The sequence below is a fragment of the Apteryx rowi genome, unplaced genomic scaffold (genome assembly GCF_003343035.1).
Source record: "Apteryx rowi isolate R43461 unplaced genomic scaffold, aptRow1 scaffold_4, whole genome shotgun sequence".
Classification (NCBI taxonomy): Eukaryota; Metazoa; Chordata; class Aves; order Apterygiformes; family Apterygidae; genus Apteryx; species Apteryx rowi.
The window spans coordinates 5,154,208-5,179,283 of NW_020450529.1; the positions used below are offsets into that span (position 1 = coordinate 5,154,208).

General features: G+C 42.1%; 1 long non-coding RNA gene across 1 annotated transcript in view; it reads right to left on the minus strand.

The window, feature by feature from the left end:
• The window catches only part of LOC112970465, a 123,302-nt gene extending 105,898 nt beyond the window's left edge, over positions 1-17,404 (minus strand). The window contains exon 1 of the long non-coding RNA XR_003255013.1: positions 17,316-17,404. This is a non-coding gene — a long non-coding RNA (uncharacterized LOC112970465). The remainder of the gene's footprint in view (positions 1-17,315) is intronic.
• Between the last annotated feature and the right edge of the window lie 7,672 nt (positions 17,405-25,076).

A 25,076-nucleotide genomic window follows, 5' to 3' on the forward strand; every position in this document is an offset into this window, starting at 1 on the left:
TGTTATATGGTTCCTGTTATATGGTTCCTGTTGTAGTTATCTAACATGCCCTGAGGTAGTTATCTGTAGTATTTACATTCTTTACCAACTTATCAAGTGAAAATCCAATTGTTTCTAATGACAGTCACTCTGTCTCCCATTCTCATATATGAGAAAGGGCTTATTATCCATTTGTAGTAATTAAGGCACTGATGTTATATGGATCCATAAAACCAAATTCATTAAGCAAACAAAGGCTTTTTCAAAGTTACAACTGCAAAATATTTAAAAGTAAAAGCTGAATTATAATGTGTAGCACAAAAATAGTTCGAAGAAAAACCAGTATCAGAGAACCTAAAGCATTCTTAGAATTGGGAAAAAAATGCAGCCAGTCTGTAAGAGAATTGTTTTTCCAGCATTAGCTGAAAGAAGTGAAATAATTAGCCAGCTGAAAATGTCAATGTTTGAAAACGTGCCTCTGTTTGAGCTTCTTTGTTGTAAAATGGTTAAGCAAACTTTTTTTAAACCAGTACAAGACCATGTATTACAGTTAAAAAATAAAAAAAAAAGTCTTCCCCACTCTTTTTCAGAGACTTTGCATCATTTGTTACTGATGGATAAAATACATTATTGGACAAGTGACTAGGAACTGCAGCCAAACACCACTGCTTTTACTCGGGACTTACTGAACAATAACTCTATTCCACCAACATCAGGTTAGCAACTGAATGAGTCAAGCAATTTGTTTAAAAATTCAGGAAAGTAATGGAATACACTAAGCCAAAAAATCTGCTGTGAAATACATGGGGCTTCGGTTTCATTACTGAGCTTATCTCTTCACCCCCAAAACATGAATATACTGCAGAACTTTGCTTACAGCCTTGAACAATTTGCTGTGCTCATATAATACTGTGCTTTATTTGGGAACATGTGATGCTCTAGGAACATTGTCAGCAAAATTTCTCACCAACTCAGCCTACACCAGTGGTGCCTCAGTTGTCATCCTCCCCAATTCTAGGGCTAAACAAGGTATCAGAGTTTATCAGAGTAAGGCAGGGAACCAGGAAGGGAATGAAGTACCTGCATTGCCCAGATGTAATTAACTCCACTGAAACCAGTGAGTGTGGTTAAGACCAGTGTAGACATGAGTAAGTTAGCTATCAAGTCAGGACCTTAAATGCCCACAAACAGGTCACCTGCCTCCTTCATCACATGTCTGCCAGTACATCAGAGGACTAACTAGATTCAAACACGTTACCATTGCAAGATCTTCAGTTACAGGTGCTGGGTGAAACCCCAAGGCCAGTGAAGTCCATGGGAACACTTCCATTAAACGATGGGTTCCCTTCTACACTTTTTTATTAATTCGCCGTCAGAGCACCACACAACCACAGAACTTCATGCAAATGTCCATTTGACTTCATTACTTCATTGTAAGCCTTCTTGCTCTCATGGAGGGACTCCAAAACCACTGGCATTCCTCCAGAAGAATCACAGTTCTTCATTTCTTGAAATGCTACCAAGTCCTATGCTATTTTCTCTCTTGGCAGTGCTGTATGCATCCACTGCAACACATGGGAAACTAGAACTGAAATACTTCACAAAAGTTTTCTTCCCCCAGCTGTGAGGTAAAACAAACTCTGTTCATCTGCAAATCCCCCCCTGCAAGCACATATACAATTCCAAACACCACAATGGTCATGGTGATTTTTTTCCTGCAGAGCTAGAGGAAGAAGGAAGACAAATCTTCTCATGGCATAAAGTTTAAATGAAATGTTTAAAAGAGGTGTCTCACTGGAGCTGTACAAAGTTTTTGTAAAGAAGCCCAAATCCTAGCAAGTTTAGATTTCAGTATAATATGCAAAACTTGGACTGGGTTTTTCTGAGGTTTGCAAATCTTCCAGACAGATTTGGGCTTTAGTTCAAACAGATCTGGACTGATTTATAGTTTGTTTGAAATGATGCCCAAAACTGTAATTAAGAAGGGTTTTCACCAAAACTAAGCATAACTCGATAGAGTGGTCTCATTTTTCCAGTGAGAGGAGTCCTAACGCATTCACTCAACAAAGAGGAGGGGAGGGAGGAACAGAGCTCCCCCACAGTACATTGAGATGACAAAAGAGAGGATCCAAAGACAATAAAGAACAACATGAAACTCTGAATTTTGAGAAGTGACACAGGAAAACAGACTGAGCTTTGCATACATTTATCCTGAGTAAAATTACTATTTAAGAGCAGTACACATTTCATCCTTGAGATTTAACCAACACAAAGTACAGTGGGAGAAAGAGATTTGGTACTGGGGAAGGCAGCTTTACAGCAACATTCCTATATTATTTTTCCCCTTTATAATCAAGGGCGCAATACACAGAAAACTAGGTGTTCAGTTGGAACAAGACAGTATGGGACTGGAGAAGGTACTAATCTAAATCAACAGAGAACTGCTGAGCAGGACTTTACCCCAAACACAGATGTGGTCTTACCTCTTCTGATTGGCTCTAAAGCACTCAGTTAATCCACAGCGATTCAAACCTTTGGGAAAAGGAATACGATCTGAGGAGTGAAAACAGACAGGGACCCTCCAGACTGAAAGAGGCAGAGGGGGACAGGATGCACCAAGAGCATTCTCATGTTACATCAGTCCTTCAAGCAGCGCTGCCATAACTGTTAGGCACTACCCTCTCCTGAGAAGGTTTTACTTTAGCAGCTTTGTAATACCTATTCTTCTAACCTCAACTTCAACATAATGAATCCAGATATCACACATTGCACTGACAGAAATAAAAGCGTTATCCTGTTTTCATGTTCAATTTTAGCATGCTAATTACAGCTAATCACATTTAAAAACCTTCCAGTAAATATCCTGAGGTTTTTTTACATCAGCTAGTAAACTTCAAGGGTGATTGTATACATAACTGAGGTTTAGGGCGCAATCCAATCCTTACTGAAAAAATTAAAAAAAGTCTTCATTATGAATGGGACTATGTTTAAGAGACAATGTTTTTTCATTGGGCTGTTTTATAGTACGCTACCAAAATTTTTTTTTTTTAATCAAAATCTGTTTAATGTCACAATGCACAGTACATAGCAGAAGTTGAATTACTAGTTATCTACTCATTTTATATGAAATTTCATTTCTATGAAAGAAGCTATTTGCATATAGATTAACTACAGTCTGCATTTAAAAACACAAGAAGAGTTATGTATTAATGTTCTGTAACAAAGTTGGATTTTATATTTTTAATACATAAGAAAAAAAGAACTGAAACTATGTTTCTGCAATACCTAAAATAACAGTTCTCCAGTCCTGACCAAAATTTTGTAAACAGATATTAAAAACAAATATAGTTACCATGTTATTAATGTATTTCAGCTTCACATTTTCAAGCACCATATTGCATTAAAGAGTCTTTGCAGTAGTCAAGGGATGAATTAGTGTAAATAAGGCATGCCTACAGAACGCAGTCACTCCAGTGCAGAGGGCATTACTTCATACTAACTCCCACCATGAAGAATTAGACCCCATGTACATATACTGAGCATCACAGTTCATTGTACCAACAAGGCATATGCCATTCCCCACCACACACACAGATAAATGATAATAATTATTCTTGCACAAACAACTATGGAAAACAGCCTCAGCAACCAAACTGACACAAAGCAATGCACTTGAACACTCACACAGTCCCTTCAGTCCTGGCCAAAAGGATGCATACATGAGAGCCAACCACATAGCACAGAACTGCAGTGCAATCAGCCCCCATAAAAGGTTTACCTGTGTTCCTCTAAACCTGTGCAGTACATGCTAGAAAGTAATTCTCTGGATTGGAGGCTGTCTCAGCAAGCAGGACCAAAAGCACCATTTATTGTATCTCACTACTTCAATACTAGAAGCAGCTACAATTCCAGACAGGAATTTCTGGAGCAGTTAATTAGAATCATGTGTTTGGTCCCTCAAAGCTCACTGTCTCTGCAGGCGAACAAAGCTTACCACACAAAACTGAATACATCGGAATCAATACACTATCAAAGATGTTAAGATATATCCAGTACAAAATGAGTGTTTCATTCTAATTGCTGTATGTTTCCCAGGCAGCAGTCAGAGGTTCACGCTGAGAAGAGTCAGCAGAATCCCTCTACAACTGGTAAGTTACTACAGCGAAGATCTTTTCTAGCCTTCATCAAATCATTTATAGAAAAATCAGTTGCATGTCTATCTGCTCACATTACTTAGCATGAACATTCCCCTTTGCAAAAGTCTTAAAAGTTCATGCTTATCTTAACAGCATACTACCTGGTAGCCATTATTCATACCACCTACCTCACTGACATCAAGGGGGTTGGTTGCACAAATCTACTTTTCCATGAAGAGAGATAGAAGCTTCATGTGTCACCTTCTCCATTTACAAACAGAAAGGGTGCCATAAAGGCACAACACAAACTACACTGGAATCAGAGGTCAATGATCAAAGTCACTAACTTTGGCAGGCTTTCAGTCAAGACTTTAGATTCTATATCCATGTTGAAGTAAAGCTAGAGTTATTTATTCAGTCTTTGGTGGCGTTCCTCTAGATTTAATTCCTTGCAAAGGAGATAATAAAGATAAAAATTCTATTTTACACTGAACACCTACCCAATTGCATTCAGTTAGACAAAATACCTGATCTTTCTAGTTTTTCTAAAAAACATCCTTCACTCAGATAAATTGATGGACTGGCTCCTGCATCAGTTACATCTTTTTAAATAAAATAAATAAATAAAATAAGAAAACCACAAAACCACACACAAAAAAGCAAACAGTCTTAAACCAAGGCTAAAAATCACACCTGCTTTGCCTGAAATACTCAGCATGGCATCACCAGTAGCTGTACTTAAACATAACTGTTCCAATTATTTGCTATATTGGTGCCACGCTACAGTTCCCAGCAGAATTAGAATTGCTGAATGCTACAGCCTTCACAAGGAAGGAAATGCTAGTATGGTGCTTATGTGAAAATTCACTAGGTTTCTGCTATCAAGGGAATAGTTTCCTCCTGTGATAATGCTAAACATAAGACACATTGAGTTTTAAGACTGCTGAAAATAAAACTGGTGTGAATAAATTATTTATATTAAAAAACGCACAATCAGAACATCTGCTACTTATGCAAGGCCATAAAATTTAACCACCTTACCACTTTGGCTGCTAAAGCAGGGTTGTACAAACTATTGTCCATTTTTGGTCATAGATATTTGCCCTAAACTAGGCCCTTGTCATCTAGAATGAATGACCAATGCCTGAGTGGTGTTTGTATTTCATTATCATTTAACTGAAAATGAGATAGAACTACTTTTAAGAGTAATTTGTCATTTGCAGTATGTGTGGTAAGACTACCTGCTCCATCCATCCAAACGCTGTTTAATTTTTCCTTTGCATTTGAAGACTAAGTTTCTTAGTGGTTACTTACACCATAACCAAGAATTTTGAGCAAAGGAAATATATGCTCTAGCAGAAAGTGTTTTTTGCTTCATTTTCACTCTGCTGGTGCCCTTCTGTGCAAGTCATTGTATCTGTTCTTCCTCACAGTCTCTGCTTTGACTGAAAATTGTTCAGAGACAAAGGTCATGCTAGAGGTGATACACGTTATGAGAATCTGCTTTGTGGGCTCAAAGCAATGCTTTCATACAAATGCTAATTTACACAGATTGCTGCCTTAAGGTAACTGAGAACTTTATATTAATTTTAATAAAGGTTCTGATCTCTTGTTACATCCTAGGAAAGCAATATCAATTTAAAGGTAGAGATGGGGAAATGAATATCGATTAACCAGGAAGGAAGTTTTATAGTGCATATCAGCCATGGACCCCAGATTGAGAATTACTATTAGAAAACACTTTACACAGTAGTTTCCAGAAGGCTTAAGGTTAGCGTGACAGTTGCATGGACAGAAGTAAACTGCTTTTTTTGACAAGTTCCTCTGCTAGACCTTGATTCAGCAAAGCACTTTAGCATATGTTTATGAGCTTTGCTGAATCAGAGCCCAGATGTGACACCCCTTTTGACAGCTTCCTTATCCATCTCTCCTCTTCTCATTTCTACCATCCCACTAATCAGATTTAATTCTCTCCAACAGGTTATTTCCACTAAGAGCAACAGTTTGGTGTGACAAACGCTTACCTACAATGCCATGTGTGTGCACAGGATGTGATTCCTTGCCCTAGGCTGTGTGCTGCTCTCTCCCTCTTACAACCCAGATTGGGAAGGCAGAAGGGGCTGGTTTATATCTGCCGTTCAGGTTGGTGATGGTAACATGCAGTTGCTTTGATCTTAAGCATCCAGCTCCATAAAGATCCTGTAACTCAGGATTCACAGCTGTCCTCAAAGTAAGACAGACAGCATGCCTCAAATCAGCTGCTCTGCCGTTCAATCAGGGGCTTATTACTCCTCCTTCTCTGGGCTTCCCTCCCTGACAGACCCAGAGGTGGTGCATATCACCAGAGCACTGCTCTTCTTCCTTCTCCACACCCCCCTGACACTTCCCACCACAGCCCCCTCAGGGCTGGCTGTAGCAGTCAGGCTCTCTAGCACCCCTGCCCCATGGCCCTGCTTTCAGTCATGCTGCAGGGCAATGGCTTGGCTCTGCAGGCCTGGGAGAAGGCTTTTCACAGCCTCATGACTGCTACATGTCCCAGCATGCCCTGAGGTACAAGAAACCTGACAGACTCAAGACCCAAGAGGAAACTTTCAACAGCACTGAGAGCAGAAAGAAAGAAACAACCGAGAAACCACCTTTTCTTCTTTTCTTTTTATACCAAGCACCACTCCCTTCCACAAAACTAACATTTATTGGGTTAAAGATGTCAGCTTGCTGTTCTGGGGCTAAGTCTACCAAGCAATCAGACTGCAGGAGACTTCCTCAACTTTCCTCAATAAATCCTTTATTCCATCTTTCCTGAAGGGAACCTCTTATTTGCATCATTTACATATCCCAGTGTGAAAATTAAGGCCTGCATGGGGGAGACAGGAAAGTAACTCTGCAAACTTCCTCTTGCAGGCTTTCTCCTCAGCAATTCGATAGGAAAACGTATGAGACGAGCAGCTGTGCCCACCTTTGCTTTGGTAAGAGCCAAGGAACCTAACATCACACCTGTGAGCAGCCTGATATCAGAGACACACCACAAGCATCCTTCCTTCCCAGATACAATGCCCTGAAACAATGGAAACCTTTTTTTCCATGCCTATTTCCTAGAGTTACTTCTACATAAAAAGTTACCAACCTACCAGCCTTCTCTCTCCTTCTTCCTTGATGCTGCCCCTATCTCCAGGCATCCCCAGTAACCCATAATGCTTCACCAACTATAAGCATCACTGCCATCCACAGTAACATGGAACAGCCACGCACAGAGGTTGTCTTCTTCCTGTACTTTCAGGTTTAAAAATGCTTAGTCCTGACTGATACAGAATTTGTATGTCACAGAACTTTTAACCGTTAGAGTCTGCTTCCAAAGTAGCAAAACAAGGGCTGTTGGAGGATGTGGTTTACGCTCCCCAAAGCAAGATTTAAAATCTCTATTTATTGATCAAATAGTTAACCATCAAATATTACATTTTACAGCCTAAAGGTGTAATTTATTAGAGACCTAAAGGAACTATAAAAGGAAATAATACAGTGACCAACGGCTTAACACTGGCAAGTCAACACACAATACTCCTTTAAAGCCCTGGTTCATTCAATTCATGACAGTAGCTCTTATTGAGCAGCTGAAGCTCTTCATATATGAACTGGAGTCCTGTTCTCCACCACTATCCCTTAATACCTGTCCAGATATAGCACTCCTTTTGTGCTATCATAAAAAATAATAGTTCATTGAATGCAAGATTTACTATAACACAAAAATAAAATGACAATAAAGTCTTACACATAAATTAAGAGAGAAGCCCTGTAATCTCGTCTGTATCAATGTCATATTTTCTCTCATGTCAGTGTCTCATTCTTCATCTCCTTTGAAGTGCAATAAATTACCATTATTGGTAAATATTTATATTCAATTCTGCAGTGTCAAAACACTGACAGTTAATATAAGTCTTGCAAAAAAACTTTCCCTTCTCCCTCAGACAACACAAATATTCATCATACATACCTTTCTGAAGGTACCTTTCCAGGAAAGAAGTTTTAGGATTACCTTTATTCTGGTCTCAGGGACTTTTAGCYAAGAAAACTACAACAAATTAGGAATTTGATAGCCACACACATACTGGCTAAAATCAATAGCTTTAATTTTCACATTTAAACCTGTAATTTTCATTTGACAGGCTCAGCAGGTTTTAATGCACACAAACAATTTACTTTTACTGTTTTAATTGTTTTTAGTCAATCACTCTTATTGCTTCTCTGCATCTGACTAAACAAATTAATAGAGCTATGTTCATAAATGATTACTTTGTGAAATGGCTTGATAGATACATTTGCCAGTTTCATCTTCAATTACTGCCAACATTAGTAAAATTTATACCAAAAGGTATGTTTATCCAGGTTTTATAATGAAATGAACAATGGGAACAGCAATGGCCAAAAAAAGTCTATTTCATGAGCACAATATAGATGAAATTTCATCTAACAGAGCACTCTATCCAGGCCAAATGAAAACCAGCAAGACTTTCCTGAATAGTGGGCTGAAAAACACTTTCCAGATCACAGAAAGTGTCTACTGCCTAAATTCTTGCATGATTCTTTTGTAAAAAAAAAAAAAAAAACCCAACAACTCAGTGGTCAGGGTGATATTGTCATATGGCATAAGAGACCTGGATCAAATTCCTTTGTAAGAGACCAAAGTTCAGAAAGGACTTGGGGCTGCCCCCGACTCTGCTCCTTGCCCATACAGGAGTTAAGGCCTGGTAGCCTCAACGCAATACATAGCAACATACCCTTCCCCTTAAAAGGGGTAAGTACAGACAAAGTTGAAAAACATTCACTAAAATCACTACACAGCTGCCAAAAAACAAAAACAAAACAAAAAAAAACACACAAAAACAAGAAAGCCTACATAATTTTCTTTAGCTTCTAGTTTTGCCTTTAGGAATGCCAGTAACTCTCACAGTCCTGACTGGCACAGCCTTTTCCATATTATGGACAGATCCTGGAAGCCAAAAACTAAGAGCTTCTGAGTTGTTACAATAGTTGCTTCAGCTGTTGCTAAATCAGAACAAGGCATAAGAATGCAACTCTTTGCAGCTTAGTCTTTCTGCAGTTAAGGCATCAAGTGAGCTAAGACTTCTGTGAAAATGGAATGGCTTGTGCAAATAGAATGGCTTGAATGCATAAGCTGTCTTTAAATGCTGCTTAGAAGGCTTGATCCAGCAAGTGTTTTCCAAGCAAACTGGACACACACCAGCAAGGTTCCGCACAATAAGCAGTGCACGCGCTCACTAAAATGAGATCCATATTTGCTAAATCAAACCAAAGAGATTCAAATTCACAGCTCCCTTCCGCTGAATGCGTCAGCCAGGCTACAAGTTAATCTGGTAGACCTTCAGCTCTTCCATCAAAATTTAAAAGAAAAAGGCTCACTTGACCAAAGAGAACACACAAATTCTCTGCATAGAGGGAGACTACCCTAGGCACTTACCTAGAAGGACCTTCATCTGAGATGCTCAGACCCTGGGGGTTCTAGCTCTTGCTCCTAAACTCCTGTTTTATCCAATGTCATCTAATAGCAGCAAACACTACAGAAACAGAAGCTCAAGTCAGAGTCTCTTTCTTCACAGGCTACAGAGACATGCTCCAGAGTCAGGCTCCCTCTGGCAAGAGGCTCCGGAATGCTTTTCAAAAGGCAGTCTCAGAACTTCATGCACTGAGAACAGCCTCCAGACAGTGCTTAAGTCTTTCACTAGCAGTAAGATCAGGGTTTGATCACCTCTAAGTCTGATGAAGAAATTCTTTTCCTGCTTTCTGGACAACTAATCCAATCCAACTATAAGAATGGCTTCAGTCTTGCATGAAGAGCATGCTTCTTGAAAGGGGGAAGGCTCTGGTTTTGATCTATTCAGACCAGGGAAACCTTGGTGCAGTTCTTAAACTTCCTGGATGTGACCATCATTTTTCCTCTTTCTTTCTCCAATTACAAAACCTTCAAGATCTGCCCCAGCTCCCTGCACTATACCCACATTCAGTTTTTCGAAACAAAAGAGGAATGAAGTGCCAATCTCAGAGCAAGATTACAGGCCATGAACTCCAAGTGGTATTCCCTCAGATGCACAAGCCCCAGGAAAGGTATGATTGGCCACTGTGGTCTCAGTACTTCCATACCAGTTTACAGCAAACCTTGCAGCATCCCATCAGATTCAACCTAATCTGACATGCTTGGCTCTCCAGAAACACTTAGACTCACTCCTCTAGTGTATAATTAGCTGCTTCATCTACAATGAAAGAACTGGCTCATTATTCTACTGACACTTATTTTATCATTACCCTTGTGGTATACTGTAGATTAGGCAGACATTTTAAGATTTTGGGAGATTCTGTACATTCCTCTCACTCTGTTTCTTAAATAGCTTGCTTTGTGAATGAGGAAATATTTACTTACAAAGCTCTCCTCCCCACCTTTACTGAAGTGCACTCTTTTTTTTCTAAGTAACCACCAGAGCCCTAAGCCAGCTGCTGCTTTTATTACAAAAGCCAAATGATTTTACATTAGTCAAAACTGCTGACATCAAACTAGTTTTCCATTTTATATTCTTGTATAATATTCACATTTGATTTAAACCTTCAATGAACACATGTTCTGAAAAGCAGTCTGATTTTTAAGCTATAGGAAACTGATAAACTGAATACTGAGGTAGAAAGGCTTTTCCCAATTCTTTTAAAAACCTGCATAACATCTTATATGAAAGAGCCCCGATCTGACTGAGGCTGCTAGGTACTTCATGAATAAAAACTGAATATATTAATTCTTTCAGTCCTTAAGCTGCCAAGTATACAGCCCACCGCAACAAGAAAACCGTATGTACCACATCAGAAACATGTTTTACTACACCTGTAAACTGCACAGAAATAGTCTGTTTTTCTTGCCAAGGTTCATGCAAAAAATATGATTTAGATTTGTTTTAGTCTTTCCATATTCCTTGAAGCAGTTCCTTAATCTAAATATCTGAATTATTTTAAGTTGCTTGCGATTGAACAGATACTTGATCCCCAAGCAGCTTTCACAATTACACCCTTTGCTCCCCTCCCTGCAGGGAGGTAACACAGCTGTTCCATAATCCTATCTTTTCATCATCAGACAGGACACCACTAACACCAAAATGCCAAGCTGAAGACAGCCACCTTGTTTGGATGACAAACCCCAGAGCATGTCCATGTTCAGGACTCTGATAAAAAGCTATGTCTGAAAAAAGGCTAAATAAACAAGATTAGCCAGGGTGGCTGCTGCTCTGGACAAAGATAGCAGGAAGGTAAGAAAAAGCCAGAAGTTGCAACTGCATAGCCACATATAGCCAAATATATCTATTTTGATCAAACATGAAACCAACCCCCTCCCCCCACTATATTACAGCAGAGAGAAGTGATCAACAGAACCACGACAAAGCCAGGGCACATTTGTATTCTTGCAGAAAAGAACTAGCAAGATCTTATCATCTCTGTGCCCTGTGTGTGGCAGCTCAGCAAGGCAGCAGCCTCAGCTGATTTTTAAACTTGCCTTGAAACGGTAACAAGCTGCAAAAAAATTTTTCATTTATTTTTCTGCAGGCCAACACCCTGGGATGCTGGCCCTCAGAACTCTTTGCAGAATGATTAAAATGGTATCCAAGAGTGACTCTGAATTACTTTGTACAAAACAAACACATGTACTGTTGGGCTGACTCATTAGCAATTTTCACATGGCCCAGATACAGTATATTTAATATTTCCATCAACTAATGACATCATTCCATAAACACTGCTGAAGAATTAGTGCTACAGCATGATTTCAAAAGCCAGTTTTCAAATATAGACAGTGTACCCCTTACCACACTCAAGGATTGAAATAGCTAACGTGATATATCTGACCAAGACCAGTTAGAAGATTTAAGTGACAATATTTTGCCTTTTTTGTCCTATGTGTACTGGAGCATACTGCTCATATAACTTCATGAACAAGGTCTTTATAAATAGGAYCATACTTCATGGGGACAGATAAGATCAGTTGAAACACTCTTCTTGATTTTACTTGTTCTGTAACAACACCTGAAGACCCCAGCCAAGCTCAATCCCTACTGTGCTAGACATACCATGCACAGAAGACTAGGTCCTGGTCAATGCAGTCTAAATAGATAGGACAAGCAGTAAACAGGCAACTAAAAAATAAATAGCTTGCCCTGGGTCACATAGGAAGCCTGTGTCAGAAGCAACAGGCAAATGTAGATCTCTTGCTTCTGTCTCTTAACTTCAATAACATCCTTCCTCACTCTTTCTGAAAAAAAAGGCATCAACCTACAGCATTACTATCATCAGTTATTTTAATCGCCCTTTTCAGAAAGCAGAGCTACACCAAGGATCAGCCTGGCCTACATGTTTAAGCTAGGGACAGAAAACAACACTAAAAGTTGCATATGCATATTTTATATATATATTTATTTATTTTTATATATATACACACATACACACACACACTCTAGCCTAGCAGCTCATATGCATCAGAGTTCATTTCAAACTAGCCAAAATAGCTGGATGAAAAATTGCATCCAAGCTGTACATATCAGCCCATTGCAATTAAACACATTCAAATTCTAAATCCCAGAAAACAGACTTTATAATGATACAATTGCTGATTGCATCTACCAAATACTCTATTGCTGTCCTGCAAACATGCTCTCCATTTACAAGCACATAGAAGGCTACTTTACTGCCAATTCCTTCATCGATGGCACATTTTACTGACAATACAGCTGAGCCACCTAAAGCAATTTCAGCTACAGAATAACATTTCACACAAGAAGCTAACCAGCTCCTCCATTCATTTGCAGTGGATTTAGATTAGCAAACAACACACATTTAGATCCTTTGAATAGGTTCATGTCAGTCGACAGTTAAGGACAAGGTAATGTTTTAACAGCATTTCATCCTTTGATTCCTGGGAAGCAAACCCTACCTTACTCAAGAGTAAGAGGTCTGGATTCTCACTCTACCACAAGCTCTTTGATATATCTGTACCTTTTCTTCCCCTTTTCCAGTTTCCCTTTTCCTTTGTCTTATCCCTCTCCTGTGTTACAAGTTTTTCATTGCACTTCTGGGAAAATTATCTCACTTTAAATAATACTGTTCAAATAAAAAAAAAAATACTGCCCACAAACTTAGAAAGTACCAGAGAGACACATGTTCATCTGGAGTACAACCACTGGCATTGGAATTGCTGCTTATAAGACCCCAGTCAGCAAAAGGGAGGCTGTGCAGCTACAAACAGACAAGCTCTGCATCAAATAAATACTATCACTTTTAAGATTCCTATGTAAAGGTACGTTTCTGTCAAATGCATTTGTATAAAGGTGGATTCCATTTGCCCTATATTGCTTGTGGAAGAAATCCCACATCTTAAGACATGACAAGACTTGGAGCTCCACATCAGAGAAACCTGCTAGGAAGAGAACATTTTAAGAACTACCTTTTTCATTAAGCTTAATCCTGCATTCCTGTCAAGTCTGTCCTTCCAGTGAGTTTGTCTGATCAAAGATCTTACAGTTGACCTCTCAGATATTGTCCATAGATCACTCAAAATGCTAGTTTACTGCCAGTTGCTCTTAGCATCTGTCCTGTGCTAACTGCCTTGCCCTCTCCAGCCTAGTCTGTGTTAAGTAATTCGAGGGCTGGATGGAAAGAGGGCAAAAGACCATATAGCAGCATATTATCCCCAAATTCATACCTAAAGCATACACCACACCAGGTGGTCTAATGAGAGAAGATAAATTCACTAACTTATCTGTACCAGTGTAAGTCCCAAGGACAGCAGAGACTGCTACAGCAGGTATGCAGCTGAATAATGCTTGTAATCAGATTGCAAATTTCCACTGGAAACATTAGACATCCACAAGTGAAAAACACCTGCTGAATAAAAACAGACAAGGCCTTGCATTATCAGATCACACGGTTCAGCTCTATTCTCAGACTGAGCGTGCTCACAGCACAAGAATGTCAGTTACAGCAGCTAGCAATCTGCCACTGCTTCCAGAATGGTATCTCTGCACCAGGACTTATCCCTGCAGAAGGTGCTATATGGGGAATCCATTTCAGCCATGGAAGGTTGGCTGACTTTTCTCAGACTTGTTAATTAACCCCATGCAAAAGAATTAAGCACTCCCATGTAAGTCCCTTTTAGGGCTCATAGGTCAAATCCAGTTTGTGTTAGGATGCACACACAATTTCAAGTTGCTACTGTCCCAGATAAGATACTGTCCCTGTGTTCTTTCACAGTTCAATTGGAAAAAAACAGATCTGGTCATTTATTCCCTCAGACTGAAAACCAACCAAGTTACAGCTAACATAGCTCTAAATCAAAGTCCCATCTAACAACAAAACACGACCTAGAAAATGAGAATCAGTATAGCACTCCCCCAGGCCAGGAAACAATGCAGAAAACAAAAGCCAGTGAGCTCACAGTGTAGGTTGCATGATCACACCTGGTAGCTGGAAAGCTTATTTCTCCTCCCCATATAGCCATTCTCATTTTCTTGTAGTGAGCTTAGATGCTTGATAAGCTGCTATTTTGTAGAGTGTATACGTATCAGACATCACGTAAGATACCCCATTTGTCCATCTAGCTATACTCTTCAACACCTGAACATTTCTTTTTGATGCTCCACAGTAGCTACATGGTTCATATCTTTTTTGTGCTTTATTTCCCCCAGGACATTACCTAACACCTTATTTCCTGTGTGACCAAGGGGTAACACAACAATCCTGCATTAGGGCTGTGAAACCTCTACATAATTGTTTCTTGATGTCTCATGAGGAAAATATACTTCTGTTTGGAAGTGTATTACTAGTTACTTTCCTTCTTCCATTAACACAAGCTGACCAAAGTCATAGTGCTCCCTCAAGGTGTTGCACTCTATAAGCTATTTCAGTTTCCTAAAAGAACTGAGTAGCTAAAGTCCAAAGAGCTAACACACAGGACAGGCACTCCTCTTTTTACCCATTTTCAAACAATAACTATCATTTTTTCATGATCTGAACATATATAAAAAGGGCAGATCTGATGAATCCAAAACTATGCAAAAGTTCAGCTCAAATTCCTGGGGTAATTTCAGAGCTGGACTTCTACTCTCCTTCCTCTTTAAACCCAGGGACACCCTAACCCCACTGAAGAGCAGATGCTCTTCATTATACATCCACAGCCCTTTCCTCTTACTACCCACAGGGTACCACATTACCCAGGATAGGAGGTCTAAGTTAAAAACAAAACAAAAAAACTTCTTTGTCAGAAGGCACTGGAGACTATGCCCCAAGGTTATAAGGTATTCTCATCTAGGAGGTCTCTCTCCCATATCTCCTCCCAAACCATCCATGTCCTTCATCTGTTGGTTTAGTATCCCAGCCATTTTATTAATGTACCACATCTCACAGCTTTCTTTTCAGTAAAAGAGAGAAAAAGAATGTTTTGCTGAATTAAAAACACTAGTTTGGTTTCCACTAATCAGGGCAGGGTCAAAGAAAAGTTGTTAGAAGAAATCAGGAAAGTAAACTATTCATACAGCCTTTTGAGTATAACCCTCAAGTACAACACATCTCAGCTTGCTACTGACACAAGAGCTCCTCTTAGCAGAAGCAATCATTACCTGTACACAAACAGCAAAGGTCCACCACACCACAGTGCACACCCCCAAAAAAAAGTACTTAGTAATGCCCAGCCTCTTTATCCTATCCAATACTGCTGGAGTGATGAACTTCTATTGATACCAGCTGACAGTCAAACCCCCAGCTGAGAGAAATTAGGTGTTTATATTGAAGATCCTCACTGCATACTTAGGCAAAGAAAAGAGTTGTTTTTAAAGTTTTTAATTTCTCATCCTAGTTTTATTTCTGTTAGTGTAGAAAAAGTTGACTAGCCTGTTTTGGAAGCCTCTGAGAGTTTATTGCTAAGCACTAGAAATGGTGTGTCTATATATTGACCCTCTTATAAAACTGTTAGGGAAAAAAGCAAAGATTCATTAATGTTTTTCATTAAGCTACTAAATTGAAAGTTCTCTTCATCATTTAAAAAATGTTGCAAGTATTTAAGACTATGTAAAGATGAAATGTCCACTGTATCCATTTTAAATGGATGGGAAGAAAATATTTATGTTTAAAAGCCAGCTATTTAGCAAGTACAGGATAACCTAGCTCTCAGATGTCATACCTCCCTATATTCATATGCAGGAATCAGATATAAAAGGTAGCAGCTATATGTGCCTATAGAGATATTTACTCTGGATGAGAAAGCCTGCATAAGGGTTCTGTGAACCAATACTGTGCAGCAATATTTTCACAATGCAGAACTCTGTTTTGAAAACAACCCCCTTTAGGACCAAACAGTCAAGACATTCACTTTCTGAAGGGTATTTTAACAGCAGTACTGCCAGACCTCTAAACAGAGACTCTGCACCAGTTCTAGTCTTTGCCTCACACTGACCTCTTTGGATACATATATTTAAACAAGACAGCCAAGATCTGCAGTCAGAAGGAGATCTGAAGAGGAGAGCCTTTGGTACATGGAGCACAGCTCTTTGACCAAGTTGAAAGTCAAAGAAAATGCAAAAAGGAATAAATAATCAAAAGAACAAAAGTAAAAAGAAGCTGGTAAGACACTGGGAGATGCAGCTGTATTCTGACATTCCTAGAGTCCAAAGAAAACAAAGGATTTCTTTTGTTGTTTAAAACAGATTTTGTTGTGAAGTATGGTATTACACAGACAGAAATGCCCAGTATCAACAGTTTTGTATTGTCCACCTGACTTCAATTCCCTTGTACAAGAAAAGAATCAGAGTTGTATGAGTCCAGAAAAACAGAGCAACTTTGGGCATCACCTAATAGTCCAGTGATCAGAGCAAACACCTTAGCAGGGAAAAGACATGTGTCAACATCTTGCTCCCAGGGTTGCTCAGGAATTGACATGAATCACTCCTTGAATAAAATGTGGCGTGCAGACAGCCATTTGTCAGGGACTGCTACTGTACAAGGTGGCCCAGCTTTATATCTGAAGGCAAGATCCTGGGTGCAGTAACTACATGCAGTGAGGCCCATGTAAACATGGACAGTCATTCCTTGCTAAGATTCCCAGGAAGATAACTGACTCCAGTGGAAAGTAGGACTCTCCCTCTGTCTCTCACACACATAGTCACTTACCTTGACAGAGAACCTAGCATGTCTCCTTAGTATCTTTACAAGTTGTTAATAAAATGCAGCACAGGACTATACATTCAGAAAAGAGCACCCAAAGTCATCAGGACTGATCTGTGAGCAAAAATAAAGTAAACATGAATGACTAGAGGGGAGTGGCTCCAAAAAGAAAGACTTGGCATCTATAAACAGATGCATGTTAGAAGAATTATTAGGATGCCTTGAAGTGTATCTTGGGGAAATAGGATCAAATAAATAAAGTTTATGATGAACAGCAAGAAAAAAAAATCCTGGCAGGCATGTACATTAGAGAGTAGAATAATCTTGAACATCTCAAGCAACTGATCTTTATCACTTTGCTTCTGAAACTAGACTGGAAAAAGCTTTAGGTAATGAAAACAAGAGATAAAAAACTATCTGGAGAAGGAAACAGAAGACTACTTCATCTCTCGTTTGCCAAATAATTCCTTGCAGAAGTCAGGCTCAGTTACCCAGACACAGTATCTGAGCCTCAGATTTGAGATTCTAGATTTGATATAGTTTAATTTCAAGGCCAGGCCAGACACAAATGCATACCTTCCTACCACCAACTGGACTGGAACCAGTCCAGTGGAATTTTAGCCCAATAAAAGAGAAACTTTCTAGAAATGTAGAATTATAAGGAAAAAAAAAAGATTGGAGGTAAAAATCATCTGAAGGGGTTACCTAGTCCACCCCAAACCCTAAGGCTGGATACCATCACTGGGAAGAACAGGAGGAGAGCAGCTTTGAGAAGGTTGGGCAAGCTATTCCAATGCAGCACTGTCTTTACAGCTGCCCCCAATACCTGGCCTGACTCTTCCCTGTGGTCATCTAAATATCTAATTCCCTTTCCTAAGCATTATGGGTACAGAAAATAGGTCATTCCCTTCCTATTTGCAGCAGATTGTGTTGAAAAGCTTTCTGTTATTCAAACTGAGACTGATTTCATGAGAATTCTGCCACTTGCATAGTCTTGCCACAATGGTTTGTGTGATTTGGGAGATTGTGAAGAGGTGGATCATAGTCAGAGTTTTCAGAGGCTGGGAGACGATGCAGATCTCGTGCACCGTATTCCTTCCTTTATATTCTGACAAGATAGGAACACACTTGCCTTGGAATCCTTGACAGGATCAGTTCAGCTCAAAAAACCAGATATCTAACCTTCAACTCGTTATAACATGCAGAAAGTCACAGTACTCTGCAACTTTGGACCTGGAAGGAGCAAAAACTTTTGAATGCTAATCTTTCAGCCTGACATACCTATAGCATTGCCCCTGCCGGTTTTACTGTATTGCAGTATTTGTTTATTCTAAAGCTCCACCTCCTGGAGCCATGACAGTACTACAGAAATCGCTCAACTTTCACTTCACATAGGGGTGCAGGTTGAAACTGGAGTTTAGGAGAGTTGGAGGGTCAAGACTTAAGATGATAAAAGAATCACAGATGTGTTAGTTTTTAAAAAAAAATAAATCTGGAAACTAATCTCGTGATTTGAGGGGAAGTCAATTTAATTTCTCAATGCTTGAGAGTAGGGACTTTTGTAATACGAATACAGACTTGCTGTAGTGAGCTCTGTTTCATCTCTCATTAGATCCCAGTAAGCCCTGCAAAGATACGACTATTTCCAGTTTAAATATACAAAGCTACTTAGGAATGTTTCCTATCCATTTCACTCATTCCTGCTTTTCTTTTCTTTGACCTTCTACAGCTGGCATTTTACAGTGAACCTCAGACATACTCCAGGCTTTTTAAGGAGAGCAGCGTACCGCACTTGCTTCAAAACACACGTTTCAAGGCGGCATTGGAGCGACCAGAGCAGAGCGCTTCGCTGAACCGTTATTAACTGGTATTTGTTTCCAGGAGCTTCCGTGTCGCCTGCTGACACCACCTCTGAGGTAAGGCCGTTATTTATGCACGGGGGGGTGAACTTGCGGCTCGGCACCGAGCCATCACGGCAGTACCTGGGACACGCAGCCGTCGCCTCCCTCAGGGCAGCCCTCCAGGCTCCCTTCACGCCCCCCTTGCCGGGGTGGCGGCCCCCGCCGGCGGCGGAGGTTCCGTGCTTCTAGCGGGCGAGAAGATGGCTGCGGCGCGGCGGCGCGTTCCCGGGGCGGCGGCGCCCTCTGCCGGCCGCGCGCACCGCTCCCCACAGCGCCCTGGCCGCGCTGGCCGCGGGAAGCGAAGCGATGGCAAAGCTGGTACTGGCACGGTTTGCAGGGCCGGTCCCCGAAAAGCACATTTGTCTGAGCCCCTCAGGTGCCAGCCAGGCTCCTCAGAGAGGTGCTGGCCCCGCCAGAAGAAGTTCAGGACGGCACAGGACCCACCAGGTAGCTACGGGTCTCCCGGGCCTCTGCCGTCAGTGCTCATAGGGCATTGGTCCAGCTGTGGGGTGTGCAGCAGTGCACCCGGCCAGGTGTCTGCAAGGCACACAGCAACGCGCCTCACCACGCATCTGTGGAGCATGCAGCAATGCACCTGGCCAGGTGTATGCAGGGTGCGCAGCAATGCACCCAGCCAGATGTCTGCGGAACGCACAGAAATGCTCCTGGCCAGGCATATGCAAGGTGTGCAGCAATGCACCCAGCCAGGCACCTGCAGGACACCAAGCAATGCACGCGGCCAGGCATCTGTGGGATGTGCAGCAACTCACCTAGCCACTCCGAGGCCCCACTGTGTATCCTGTGGCCCCTAGGGGAACGCTGCTTCCTGTCCAGCCCAGCAGGCCTGGCAAATCCCGCACAGTCTCTTTGCCTGCCTCTCCAGGCACTCCTCATCAGATCTCACTGTGTGAGGAAATTGCCCRCTCACCAGCTGTCCCACTGACTGCAGGTCTGTGGCTAAATTACATCCAGCTTTTTCTCTAAACCATTGGCAGTTAGGTCTCCTCAGAAGGGTTCTAAGGCATGGGTGACACTGAGCCTGGAAACTGTGGTTCTCATTCTGGATGCAGGAGTATGGAGATCAGTATCCATGGCCTGCACCGTTGGGGTTAGACCCAGCTTCTGCAGGCTGCTATCCCAGCCAGACACAGAAGGTTTAGGCATGCTGCAGCCTCCTGCTCATCAGGCACAGCACCCTGTGCTTGTGCCTCCTGACAGGCACAACCATGCAGCTCAGCTTGGCCCTGGGACTGGCAGGGACATGGAGGAATGTGTTGGGTTGTTAGGAAGGGAAGAACCTTCTTACACGGCCACTATACAGATCAGGCACAGAGAAGTCCTCAGAGAGCAAGAACATCCTCATAACTACCATTTCACACAACGCAAACCATCACAGGTGTCAAGTTCATGGGTGCGTCCACTGCATCAGCTTCCAACTGCTAAAGGACAGCTGAGGACATATATCACACTTCAGGCATGAAGAGAAGACACCTCCTTTCCTACCACAGCACAGCAAGATACAGCCTGTGCAAGCTCGAAYTCCTTGCATTAAGTGCTTATGCTAACCAGTTCTCCGTAACTCTAACCCTCAGAAACTGTTACTGTTTAGCCCAAATCACTTTGGAGAAAGAGCTGCTTGTTCCTTCACATTTGATTTGCCTGAGCAACAACTGCAGGCAAGTGGGTTTCTGTTTATACATTCCCTTGCTGTAGCTCATAATAAATGATCACATCTTCTCCTTCACTTTTCCTTTCGAAACCATATCACATTCACTGTTGTCCTTCCCTGACTCTTTCCATATCTCTGCGAGTCTCCATTGCCTGACACCAGTTTTGAACAGCACAGGCATTCTTGTTTGTAATTTTCTTGTGAGAAAACACAGCAGCCCACTTTCTTGGTGCCATCCTAGAATGGCAATAACTGCACCGTGGAGTTTGACGCCAGGGCCCTGCCAGGAGGTGCTTTGTTGTCTGACACCCTGTTTCATCAGCCCGTTGGAAAGGAGACAACACAGATAGGTAGTGACAGGTTTATGTTCCTTCTTCAACAAACTGTTTAAACTCATGCCCACTGTCTGGCAAAGCCAGTTCTGTCACATCCAGCAGAAGTGGATGTGATTAGCACATCCCTTTAGGTGCTGTACCTTTCAATAAAGCTGTCTCAGGACAGCATGACTGATGAAGCTGAAGTTCAGATTTGTGTACATCAGCAAGTAGAAAAGCTACAACTACTGTGCTCCAGGAGGCCAGGTGTTTTATGCCAACCAGAAGCCTTTCCATAAGATCAGCCTTTAGTTTTGGCACATGACATGCTCTTATGGGTTTGCAAGCTTTCCTTTCACTTAAGGCTATCAAAGCTTTCAGGCCCTAACCAAGCTTCACTTTGTCAGTGCATTTTTGTAAATATTTAAGAATTGCCCTCCTGGTGCTTTCAAGCAGGATGCATATAGGCAGCAGTGTCCTGTGTTAGCCGCTCTGTGGGACTGTCCTTGGCAGAAGCTCTGGAAGACCGTGCATCTCCTGTTGTGCTGTTTGGCCTGCCATGCTGAATGGGATGAACTGCAGTAACTGCAGGCTTGTCCCTAACAGCTCAGGGGGGAAAGGGGGACATCAGTGGCCTCAGGTTCAGCCATCAGCTGGAAGTAGATAGTTTCAGCAGGAGGGCCGAGCTCTCGGGRTGCTCCGCTGCAGCCAGGTGCGTGGGCTGCAGGGGCCCTGGCTGGCGGCACCCTGAGGCCAGTAGCAGCCTGCCCTGACTCGACTCACAATTCCACATGCTCATGAGAAAGAATCTGTAACAGCCGGCTCGCTCCCGAGTTTGTCTTCTGTTTGTAAACTATATTGCTCAAAAGAAGAACATTATTTGCAAACACAAGGTGAAGAGGAAGCTCAGAGGGTTTTCCAGGCCTTTCTTGGCACTGGTAACAAGAGTTTTATTGTCAGTGTCAGCTGTCACAGACCTCTTCTCTATTTGGCAGACTGAAATGTAGCTGCTACCACGCAACAGAGAGCCTCTGACYTCCAGGGAGGCCATGCTGCAGTAGCCAAGTTGCATTATTAGGGGATTTCAGGTTTCCATTTACTGTCATAGCCTGAGGTCCAACATCTTCAAGGTCTCGAATTCCTCTTCCCTGGGCTTTGCTACCATATTTCAGAGGGCAACTCTGCATTGCCCTCTCTCAAGTTTCTTATTACAGGAACTAGGTTGCACAAAAGTTTCCTCACCCTGCTCACCTCTCCAAGGAATCCATGTCCTTCTCCTTKCTGGCTGAAGTGTGTGTTGTTGGTGACCTAAATTGCAGTGCAAATGATGCTTTGCTGGGTTAACTATCTCCATACCTGTCATCATAGTGCATCTATCTTTGTGTTGCTTACCCAGAAGACTCTGCTTTCACATTAGCCATTTTTTAATGCTTGTTGTTTTTCAAGATTATAAAACAACTCCAAGAAGGGCTGTTTTCCAATTTGCAGCCTGCTTTAAGTCTTTGCATCAGACATTTCAAAGAAAACAGAGTTTCAGTTGCACAAAAGTAAGTGGACAAAGAAACAAATAGACAAGAAAATGCCTCTTCTCCATCCTGCTTTTGAGCTCCCCTTCCCCATCCCTCTCTTGTGACTAATGTCACAACATGTAAATATCAACAAATGCAAGACTTTTTGGTCACCTTTGGAACAACCACAGAGTCCATGGCAAGACAGGCAGTTACAGATACCCAGACAACTTCCYCAGTTCATTTGATCAGTCATATCGCCAGCGCGTTCCAAAGGCCAATTTTACAAGCATTCATAGATCTGCTGCAAGACAGTCCCAGGGCATCTGTCCACCAGATTATTGCAATAGACTGTAGTGACAGTGAGAGGTGAATTGTGATAAAACTGTCTAAAAGTGTAAGTGTGATGGTGAGGGATCAGACTAGACCTAGCAGCAGGAGCTAAACAGCTGTAGTTTTGGAGCTGTTGGATGTAACAATTCATATGTAATACACAAAGCCAAACTCTGTTTCTGTTACAGGAGTACCAACATACATGTCTGGCATTGAAAATCCTAATGCCAGGACACAAGCAATGGCGCTTTTTGAATAAATATAAACTAATGAAGCATAGGGAGAACTGGATTGTCCGAAAGGTAAAGGTCAGGCTTTCTGCTCTCATTGGCCCAGTTCATTCTCCTCATTCCCAGCACAGCTTAAGATCAGCTTGAATCCTGCAGATATCTGTCCTGGGTCCAGTTCTGTTACAGACTGTCATTAACAAGGCAGCAGCATAACACAAAGTGCTCCTGAGAACAGGAAGAGGACAGTGAAGGGGGAAGCAGTTGTAAAGACCTTATGGAACAAGATTAGTATTCAAGGTGACCTAAAAAAAATTGGAAAGGGCCCCCAAAAAATTGAAAGATGTAGCTGAAGGGAGACATGAGCAGAACAGTACACTTAAGGCAAAATCAAATATACCCCCTAGAGCATCATGGCTCAGACATAACTTCAGCGGAAAATGGAGATTATGGTGGACCACAAATTGAATACAGTCAAATATCACTTTGAGACATATATACAACACAGGGGAGGCATTATCCCAGGCTGCTTGGGAGGCCCCAGCTGGTGTACTGTATCCTAATTTGGGTACAGCAATTTAAGGAAGAGGGAGACAAATGGGAGAAGAGGATGGCTCAGAACAACATGTCATAACAGGAAGGGTCAGGTCTGTTTAGTCTAGCAGGCAGAAAACAGGGGTGGCAGGATAAACTAATAGGGCTTGCACTCAGGAGAATTGTTAGCAGGAGGTCAGTCACCAGGTTTTTCTCGGTAGTGTGGAATTGGAGAGGGACAAGATGAGGAATATCAGGTTAATTTGCTGCCAAGATGATTTAGCTTAAATATTTGGTGAAATCTTTACTGAAGTGTAGTCCATCCCAGTGGTTCTCTCTCCCCCAGGAGTCTTGAGGGCCAGACACACTAGGGAGGAGGAGGCTGAAGTGTGGTCAGTGTTCCCTGGCATGGCTCACATGGCACRTGGTGTGATGGGGGAGCTGCTGCCATAGCACACCCCTGTTTTGCCTGTCTCCTGTTTCATCAGCACAACTGTGTCCCCTGGCATCACTTGGCAAGCTCCAAAAACAGATTAGATGGTTTTGCTGGATCCTGTCCAGCCCACACTTCTACCACACCTAGCACATGTTATTGCATAAGGGGCTTCAGTGGTATGTTAGCTATCACACCAAACCTACCCAAGACTTGCAGCCTTGACCATGTCTCCATGGGCAGCACAGAGGGGCAGCACAAAGCTGGCGAAGCCTCATGGTGGAAACCCATCCTCTTGGCTGGTCACAGCCTCCAGGACCACAAAGCTGCAAGTCTCTCACTACAGTGCAATTCAAGCCATTTCCAGCTGGGCAGATCCCCACGAGAAACAGCAAGTATGTATGGACAGYCACTTTTCTGAGCAGCCCAACTTCAAGTCACTTCATCCATCCTTATCAAGTGATGCCGTTGCCTACTACTACCAGAGATGTAGGACATGAAGCTGCTCGTTTTAAAAAAAGAAAAAATAAGTAAAATTTGCCAGGGTCTGTTAATAGGGTAGCAGGAGAAAGAGTTTAGTCCCAGAGCCACCTGGGTGAAGGCAGGCAGCGCTTCTTCCATGTCCGCAAGCAGCCTGGCTGCGGCCCCACAGGAATGACAGGGACCCTTCCCCGGCCCCCCTTCCCTCGCTATTGCAGGTTTTAACTCCTTATTTCCCATCCGAAGGGCAGCGCCGCCCCCTCCCCGGCCACTGGACCCTACCTTCCCCCCGCGCTCAGCCCGCCACCGGCTCTGCGTTCCTCTCGCCGCCGCCGCCGCGGCGCGAGGCGACCGTTAGGGCGACCGTT